Below are 10,567 nucleotides of genomic sequence, written 5' to 3'. Positions count from 1 at the left end.
TTCAAAATAATTGGCCAATTTTATAGTTGATTGGGTGATGACGAGGAAGATTCATCTTTTTGCCGGAGGTGAAAGGATTAGAGGCAGGGGAGGTATTTCTTAAGCCCTTCTACTTATCCTTTTCATTTTCTGCTATTAAATTCTCATTCTTCAAGGGATTCCTCCTCATTCGCTTATGTCTGCTTTCGTTAAAATCGAATTAGCGTCCTTTCATTTATGCAAAATGAAAAAAAAAATTAAGCCGATTAGACCTGTTCAAGAGGATGAGAGGTGCGATTTTTATTATACAAAAGTTAATAAGAGCATGGCAAGGATTGCTGACGAGCGTAGCAATTCTATATTTGCAACACAGTGAGGCTGAAAAGCCAACTTTCTTGCGGTTTTCGATTTCTCTCGTGTGCCCTTTAATATCTTTACGTGTTTTGAACTGACAAAGCCAATAGCAAAAAATTACACGTACGAAGTAGGAATTCCACGACAAGAAAAGTCTTTGTCATTCAGTAAGCGTAAGTGCTATTGACTCCATGCTTTAAGGGCATGTTCTCTGAATCTCCACTCACTACGGATTGATATGCAACAACAGAGTCTCGTTTTCAATGGGCATTATTTTTCCCATCCCCTACATTGTTGAGGGAAGTGTGCTCAGAATAAGATTAATTCAAGCAATTCATCACTCGAAGACATTTCCCAAAGTCTCAGAATAATTTGATACCTCTTCGTGACTTCCTTAAAAATATGTTACCATCAGTCGATAAAAAAGGCGTGTGTACAAAAAACTGTCCTTTTCAGTATTAGTTGCATTAAAAAAATACCGTTCTTATTATTAATTATACCGAAACGTTATTTAAAATCTAAGAGACACTTATTCTTACATTAACTTAATATTCGATAGAGGCAATAACAAATGAAATTATTTCTGTTCGCAGTTAATGAAGCCGAGGGAAGCCACCCACTATCAATCAAACATCGGCAAAACCTTCTTGTAGGCCTTTCAAAAGTCTACATGATCGGCGTGCTAATAAACCACACTGATTTTCTTTTTTTTATAAACGAAATCCCAGAAAAACAAGGTGCCAAAACGATTTCGTATCTCGAGAGTAAAACGATACGCGCGTCTCGAGCCTCGCTGTTTGCTCGCGAGATGGCAGCACAATGGCGCCTCTCGTAATTTCTCGCATCACGCGACTCTGGCGGCCTCTACGTTCGTCATTCGCTCATCGCTTCCGACGATTGGCTGCTTCTGATGCATCCTATGCAGCGATTGGCTGCATGCATATACTACTAGAAAAAGATCACCTAACACCATCTCTGCAGTGACGTAAGAAGGAAGAGTGAGACATCACACGTCTCCATTATAATTTAACAGTTTTTTATCCGCAGGATAGTTGACTTTTATTCCCGCTGAAACTCGCTATATCAATTTTCTTCCTTCTTCCGATTCTCAGAATATTTCATCCTGCAATCACTAACTACAACCAAAAATAAGGCAGTAGAAGTCTCGCGAGATGAAACGAAGTGATTCGGAAAAATGTCATGAAAGGGTTCCATTTTATATTCGAACCCGATGTGAGTCCCACGAATGTTCGATAATTACTATAAGTACTTTAAGTGTATACGTCATAAACTCTTTTAAGTATTATATACTTATTTCACTACGTTTAAGCTCGCAATTGACTACATTTAAGAATTAAGTCAAAGTGGTTCTTATTTCGAGCGTTGCCATCTCGTTACTGCAACGTAAGTTGCAGTAACTCAGATTATACGAGGCAGGGCCCTGGAAAGTGATCGTACGGTGTCACAATGGAGAGAGTCCAGCAGAAGTTTACTTGTTCCCTCTCTATCGAATTTGCTTTCGTCAAGCGGAGAAAGGACTGCTCTCCTTAATGGTAATTGTTCTAAGGCTCCACCGAAGAGCCAAAAGCGCGATTTCGCGCCGATTTCCGTCGTTTTTTGAGCCAACTGGAGGAAATTCAAGATGGCGGCCACTCAAGTCCGAGCTTAAGCGAACGGCAGATACCTTTGCGTTCTCCAGAAACTGGAGAACTAATTAATTTCGAGAAAATGCGGTAAGAATCAAAATGGCCTCCTCCTGAAGAAGATTCCTTCCTGTACCTATATATACAAGCAGATGCATTGACAAAATAAATGCATGGGCTTATGTATATGCATGTATGCAGATCCTAAAAATGCAATGTACCTAATATCGATACTAATAATAACTGTAACTATCTGAACATTCAGTATTTTCAATATACTGATTTCACGTCATAGGTAAAAACCATAAAGTTCTTAAAAAAACATCTCAAAAAGCAAGTTGAGGAATATACAAAAATGCCGCGGCATTTCTTGAACGTAAAAAGCATCCATAAGCACAAACTTAATTATAACCTTAATGAAGCTTATTGAATACCTTACGAATAGGGAATACAATTTTGCGTTCAGAAACGGTAAGTATCCATTAATACTGGCAATATTTCTAACGTAGGCGTCAGGCATTTCGTAAAAATTTCTGTCTATAAATATGACCGAAGGCAGTCGATATCAAAAAGATACAACATCGTAGCGTATCTACAGATACCACATCGCGGATGATCGTATCTGTAGATACCGTAGATACTGTAGCACCCGGGGAAAGGTATATGTAACTGGGACAGGGCTGTGGTCGCATCTCTCTCGTCGAAACGAGCGAGAGTCTGCGAGCCGCGACGCCACCTCCATACTCGATTCGATTCTCCCAGGGCAAACGATATTTCTCTCTCGATTTCTTTCCCTCCTCTCCGTCTTCCTCCGTCCTTTTTCCTCTCTCCCAGGGCGCAGGAAAAGAAAAGTTGAGGCCACACGCCGGGGCAGCGGAGACCGCGACTTTTTCCCAGGCCATTCACGCTTTTGCCCGCCCAGCGGAGAGAAAGAATTCTTTATGAAGCTTATGTGAAACCTGGCGGACTCTCGGGACCTGTATTGCGAGTAAACGTAATGAGCATAAACACATGAATTTTTAATCTAAAACTAAACAGGTTTCGGTTACACCAACATAACACTCGGTGAGTGACGGCGTGTCCTTTTACATCCAAAAGATCAGGATTCATTGATCGACATCCTTTTTCTAGGGAAAAATGGGAAGCTGCTGATGTGTCGCTAGGTCGCATGTGGTTAGAGGACAAGAATTGTGCGTCAAACTATCGGTCACCGAGGTGTTAGAACACCTGAGCAATCCGCAATGTCGGTATATCCGATATCCCTACGAGTTCGACGAAGGTGTTTAGTTTCACAAAATTCTCCCTGGGAGGCGCTGGCGGTGCGCGAGATTTTCGCCTTGGTTTTGAGAGAGCCTTAAGTCGCTCGAAATTTCAAACCGTCTTTATGTTTCCAAAGGCGGCTGCGGATAAGAAAAGCCGAAGGCACATGTCGAAGAATCGCCGACCGCGAGTTTCTCTCATACCATTCACGCTTTTGTCCTCCCGAACGATCGAGGGAAAGAGAAAGAGAATTAAGCTCGACCGTGCAACCGAGCGAGCCGGAATGTTCTCGGCGATCGTTCGTATTTCGCTCTTACGAGCAACTCAAATTGCTGGGATTACGTGGATTGCTGGGAGCGATGCAGGATGCCCCAATTCTACGCTAGACTGTCACTCGGTGCAGACGGAGAGGGAGGAATCGATTTCATTTATAAATCCATCATTAGTCTGTGTTGAAACGTTGATTTTAAGCGTCTCGTAGTGTCTCGAAAGACTTCTACGACATCAGACCTGATACCAAGATGGCCGCCCCATACGCCCCGTCATGATTCCCTGGTGAACTTACAATGAATTTAAATATACTTTTACATTTAGATAATTGTTTTATAGAAGAACATCACGGCATCTCGTAGACTCCTGTGACGTTGGATCTGGTACCAAAATGGCCGCCACCCGCGCCCCTCGTTTCCCTGGTAAACGCTCACAATTTATTCATTCATACTTTTACGTTCAGATAATTATTCAACTTAATAATAGGTATTTCCATAATCCTACATAATATTCCCTTGCTTTGGATAAGCATCTTCTAAGCAGTGATATTTATTACAGATGCTGCGCCGACGTGTAGGACCTTGTGAACGTAGTTCTAAATTATTTATACTCTTGTTAATCGCGAAGGACTGTATCGGGTAAACTTGATTAAGACTATTGTTCTGACGGCGGACATACTTTCGAAATCGATTACTTTTTCTAGAGGCGGTTTCGCATCACTTCAAGCACGCCACTGCGTTCCGGAGCGAACCGGACAGACGCAGGTCGTTCAGCAAAGTGATATCACTTTCCCGGCTTTCTTAGCTGCCACGCCCGAGTCCCCCCCCGCACACTTTTGAAGAAACTTGGAAAGTGGCCGGTCCTCCAGGAAACGCGGAGGAAAATCAAAACGGCCGATCACGCGCACGAATCTCGCCGAACGGAAGAATTTCGCGATACCGGATATCTACGTCTAATTAGCCGTTGATCGTGCGACGTATACCAACCACGATCCACCGGATCTAGATCTGTTTCTTACAGCCAATAAGTATCCCAAGTTGCAAAAACAATGTGGAATTCAGTTCTACACGATCGCTATCAATCTTCACTTTCTAATTGCTCCTACAACCTGCCAACCCTGGCTTAACAAGATATCGCTATAAATAAAAATTCCACCCATAAATACCCAATGCGTAACCTCGTATCTCTTCCAGTATGCAAACCGAATGATCTTCAAAATCGTAAATGTAAAGTATCCAATTAATCAGGAAACTCGGTAGAGTTTCGCATCAAGTGCATATAAGTAACATGCTCGACCGACACCCAGTACTTGACACCAAATTTCGGATTTCTAATTTACTCGATCATTTATTTTGATGCCATGTTAAAATACAGTAAATTTGTATTTTCTCTGTAATATCACATTCGGCATGATCGAAAATCATAATGTAATATCACATTAAATCCAAGTGAAAATGCACCAATACTATACAATGTTAGGTGTATTTATACATTTTCTAACCGTGTAGTCCTTTCATATTACGTTTTTCCACGCGAAACATAAATTACGAAGTGTGTAAAATTGTATGTAAATTTGCATGGATTTTTATCAGAGTACACGATGTGTAAAACTTCAGCCAGAGGAGTATCTTGCCAACCTACGAAATACCTTCGCCAGACCAACGAGCGGTTTCCAAAAATCCCGGCCAATTGTGAAAGATCGATTGGAGACCTATCGGCGGCGGAAAAAGTGAAAGAAGGGAGAGCAAGTCTCCTTTCGTTGGTGGAAAGTCGCCTTTCGAGTGTGCCAGGCGACCTGGGCATCTTTATGCATGGTTTGCGCCCGTGACATGGGTGTGACGCGGCATAGCCGGTTGGTGAATTTTTACAAGTCGTTAGAGCTAAGCCGTAGTCGAGCTGCGCCGCCGTAGAGGAGGCGAGCAGACCCGGAGCCGTAATATGCAGGAGGTATGCGCACAGGTCGCATACCCGTAAATCCATTGTTCGGAGGGCTGGGCTTCCGTGGGTTTCCTATGTCGAAGCTGCGTGGGCCGAGTAACTGCATTTCTGCTACGTGATCAGACATTGGCACGTACGTGCGTTTAGGAACGGGTGGACAACCCTCGACTTCCGATTCCGCGACCTTTCGACCGACTTCCGCCGAAAGCGAGGGAGGATTCACTCGCAAAATTCGCTCGCGATTTAATTCCGAAAATCGGCTGAAATAACCTGGAAATTCTTGGGGTCATTATTTTAGAATATAACACGTAGAAATTAATCGTAAGTACGAAGAAAAAAGGCATTTACACTTTTAGCAAAGGACACTGCTGGTAAAGCATCGCTCCTATTGCAATGGTAATTGCACCAACGGCAAAGATTTTTGCAATTGCACCGGGGGGAGCTTTACTTTGAAAAAAGGTGTTTAATAAACTAGCGGATGCATTTTGTAGCAACGGCCAACAAAATATCATTACCACTGCGCGAACGAAAGAGCAATGTACAATTCGTTGTCGCTTGTAAAGGATATTGCAACCATGAAAAGAATCGCTTGAAATTTTTGGAAGATCATCTTTTACGGAGGAAATCTCAGGCGGAATGTTATAGAATATCGGAAATCATTATTTAAATGATGGAAACATTTTTGTAGAAATTGCAGTGCCGAACGTCACTTACTACTGAATTGTATACATTGTGATTTGTCGTTTGAAATGATTGACATTCGGATTTCAGAGGATGCCGTTTTTCCTGATTTCCGAGTGAATAGCTCCTCAGAAAAAAACTTAATTTGAATTTTGAACTAATGCGTGACATTTTCAGCATAACATTCATTCACACAATCCCAGAAATACGGTATAATATTGTTATGGGGTATTACATCCAGCGGTGTTAAAATGACGACATATCTTGAGTAAAAGTCGTACATTAGTCGCGTTAATTATTATGGGACTCGTTAGTGTAAAAGGTCGCTTGAACGGAAAATTGAATTTTACTGGAATATAAAAGGTTCGAGTGATAAATATCGACTCTGATTTATTATCCGGTCTTTTTACCGGGTTCTTATATTTTCGCTTATATAGAAATGTTATGAAATCGAGTCGAAGTAAAGGCGCCTGTGCGTAGATGTGCCGCATCCTTATTCAATACCTAACTTTATTACTTAATTTTCTATCTGATCGAGGCTTGCAACTGCGATCCTCTGGAAGCGATTGGTCTACGCCGGAATAAATGGCATGTCTCGTGCGAATGTCCTCTCAAGTGGAATCCTACTGCAATTTCACCGCGAAATTCAAATCAGCGAGCAAAAGTGCTTGACTTACTCCGGCTCTATTCCGTATAAATTCCGCGTTCTCTCATCTCGGTGCTCGACAGCGATTCGTGACTTGTGGCCAAACTTTCTCGGCATTTACTGCTGATACCCGGAGTTACGAGTCGCTAACTAATGTTTCGAGTGAGATGCGCAAGTAGACCGACTTAATCAATCCGGACACTATGTACAAGAGGAAGAATTCACCTGTGGACAAAATTGACTTCTGATATAACTGAAAGAAAATATTACAATACATTGAACAAATGATATGACCTCCTAAATAGAACGAAGAAGCGGAATATTAATCCGCGTTCAATTTTCTACAAGGGAAATAAAAATGTCATTGCACCACGGCATTGTATAAAAAATTGCCAATTTAATTTTTTTTTTCTCTCTCACGTGATTTATAAGCTACCAAGTATTGTTGTATTACAAATTCCGAGGAAGTACCGGATTTCCTTCGAACTCAGGTCCAACATAAATTGTCTCGTCTCTCTCCGCGACGAACCGTGATTTGTGGCTGAGCTTTCTCAGCATTTACCACTGATATCGAGAGTTACGAGAAACGCCTGAACACCGCGAAGAAGAAGCGCGTGGCGGAATAATGACGATTTTATCGAGCAGACAATCCAGAGAAATCTCTCTGTACGTGGTGCGTGAATGAAATTTACATCTAGAAGATGACTAACTCGTTTCTACACGAGATACGGTAATCTCTCTTCCAACTACCAAACTGCTATTAGCAACCTTGATTAAACTTTCTCAGAAAACGAAGTACCGGTATCGCGTTTTTCATTCTCCGAGCTAAACGCAATGCAAGACAAGAAAATGTTTCGAACGAAAGTTGTTCCACCCTCCGTTATGTACAACTTTTAATTGAAGATTTATTTTACCAGACCTCTTCTAAAAATGGGAAACTATATCTTTATCAAACGACCTCAGCGACATAATTCGCGAGCTTCAAATTAACATAGACAAGTTCAATTTTCTGCCGAACAACACATCGCAGCAAAAAACGTTGCCAACAAAATTTCTTTCTCACAATATTTCGAAAAACTTCTTCCCTAGCTGTTTCTTCGTATCTCAAAGAAGCGAGACAAAAATCACAAAATTCAAAGCAAAGCGGCGCTTCCACCGAGCGCGCTATTCGCGAACCGCGGCCGAACTTTCCCAGTATTTACTACTAATGTCCTCGTTATGAACGGTGCAACGACCCGAGATAATAACGCGTGCATCCGGATGGAAAAAAAACCGACTTACAGAACTTATGTTAGAACGAGGATTGCGAGGAAGACCTCCCGAGCAAATCTTTGCTCACGCACGCGCTGAGCGAAATCCGGATCGACGAATAGACGCGCTCAACCTACTTCATGCAGGGGATAACTAGGTCACCTTGCCGGAGGTTTTGCAACTCCGATATCTAAGGAAACTATAGCCGATCAACTGCATATATAATATACGTGGTCTGAAAATCCGGTTTGGGAAAAATACGAGGAGCGCACGCGAAGCGGCCCCAGGCATCGAGATCTCCGAGTCCCTCCAGGTCCTGCGCCTTCTCGGAACGCATTATATGTCACTCCCAGTTATTTTACCTGAAGAAATGGAAATCCTGGAAGGAGTTTCGAGATACCCGAGCCCGTCAGGACCCTCTAGCCAATCCGGAGGAGCGGACTTCTGACGGCCTCGAGCAAGAATTTCGAATTTCGAGGACCCCTTCGAAACACCACCACTCCAGGGGATACTATATTTAGAAGTGCTAATGGTTCCGTTTGCGCAATAAAAAGTGGAAATTGTATCGTTCCTACATCTGAAAGATGCACCTTGATAACGACTTCATCAAGCAATTCTTCTTCATCTTCGCATTGATGATGCACTTCAATGACGCTGAAGACTCGGAGAATCATACTTTTAAGCATTTAAGGATGATAGTATATTTTGAGGAGATTTTGGAAATGATTATGTTGCAATGCGGACAGCTGTGAAAATGATATTAGAAATTTTAGAAAGGATGTCGTGGGGAGGTTACATCGTGTGAACTTTTCCGATTTTGTAATCTCAGTCCAGTTGGGACCGAAGATGCACATGCAGCTGGCTGGTGATGAAATTACTCTCAGAAGTTGCATATCCAAGTACTCCATCTTTATCGACGGCATGCTTATAGAAATGAAATGCACACCGTCCTGTTTCTACCTACCGAACAGTTTAAAATAATCCGTCGGTTGCATAACTCAGTAGCACTATCTCCCATAAATTCACGAGAAAGCGGACATGTTAAAATCCCGACTAGAAAATGAAAACGACGCGGGCCAAGCAAGAACTTGAACCCGCGGTTTAGTCCACGTTATCACACGATCGTATCGAAATTTTCATTCGAAGCTACATTCATAAAAGCGCGTATCACGCGATGCCACCAAACCCGCTAAAATAATTCAACCATTATGTAACACCTCGGTGGAATTCCCCATAAATCTGCGAGAAAGTCGGTATTAAAATGGCGGCTTAATGAATAAGAGGGAAAAGTGGAAAGAGCCCGGATTTATCAGCCGAAGTAACGCGAGTAAACCGTGAACATCTTTTTGACATTAAACTCAGATATTTAACTCACTTCTGATATCAAAACAATCAGAAATATGCAATTTGATCAAAATGTTATAAAAATCAGTTCCTAGATGTTCATAATTGCTGCCTTATCTATCGAGTAATTACCAGGAGTACACCTCGATTTATGGGAAATAGGTAATGCACTAAACAGCCTTAACTCGGTACTATTGGTGAAACAAGTTCCATGTTAATTCAACATCCACCTGAACCTTCTTTCGAAATTTTCTTTTTTATTAACAGTCTGGAGATAATTTAATCGATGTAATAATTTCAGGAATTAATTCTTAAGTTGGGTAATGTTATTAGGTGCCAACGCTCTCGGCCACGTTTTTTGATCTGAAGCCAGATGGTAAGTTATGCAAGAAATTTCAAAGGCAAGAGGCACACGAGCGAGCCGACGCTCTTTCATGTTAAGGTTAAGCTCGGTGACATTTTGGGTGACTTTCACCCACGACGGGAGGCTACTTTCTTTGTATTTTCGTACGATCGGGAGAGCAAGGCGCGGTCGAATCGACCGGCTTCTGCGTTGATTCGGGATTCACGATTCACGATTTACGATGCCAACGTACGACTTAAATTGTACTCAAAGACATACGCTCCCTCGTTACAGTGGCCGTGACACAAATGGCGGCCCGCAATATCGCCGAACGTGGACCAATTTTCTTTACGAATGTAAGGCGAGAGGAACATGTTGCAGAGCGGCTTCTGGGACAGAATTCAACATTGTGTGCTTAATTGATATCATCCCACAAACAGTATTTTTAGTTTATAAATTATAAGGAACGTTAATATCTATGACTATGCGATGGTATAACATCAAAGAGTAGCGTCGTACTTCGCACAAAAACCGGATTCCTAGAATTTAAATGCGAAAGTACTCCTACGTTTCGTTATCCTTTCCTTTTTTCGATAAAACCGTAATTTTCCAGATCAGTTCCTCATGTCCCATGGCGTCGTTAACACTTTCATTCCGCATTTAGCCACGCAAGCGGCAATGACGACAATTTTATCCCAGCTCTTGGGTTCAAGAATTCCGCCTCTGACCTCCCTTCTACTTTTTTCCCATTTTGCAATACCCCGAATTCCAGACATTTCCCTCATTGCAAAACACACCCTCTCACATTTCTCCAGAGTCCTCGCGTCTCCCTTCCGGCAAAATGTACTAACACTGGAT

The sequence above is a fragment of the Orussus abietinus genome, unplaced genomic scaffold (assembly GCF_000612105.2).
Source record: "Orussus abietinus isolate OABI.00-Male unplaced genomic scaffold, Oabi_2.0 scaffold44, whole genome shotgun sequence".
In the NCBI taxonomy this organism is placed as follows: domain Eukaryota; kingdom Metazoa; phylum Arthropoda; class Insecta; order Hymenoptera; family Orussidae; genus Orussus; species Orussus abietinus.
The sequence above is the reverse complement of the archived record's forward strand: the minus strand, read 5'-3'. Positions refer to the sequence as shown.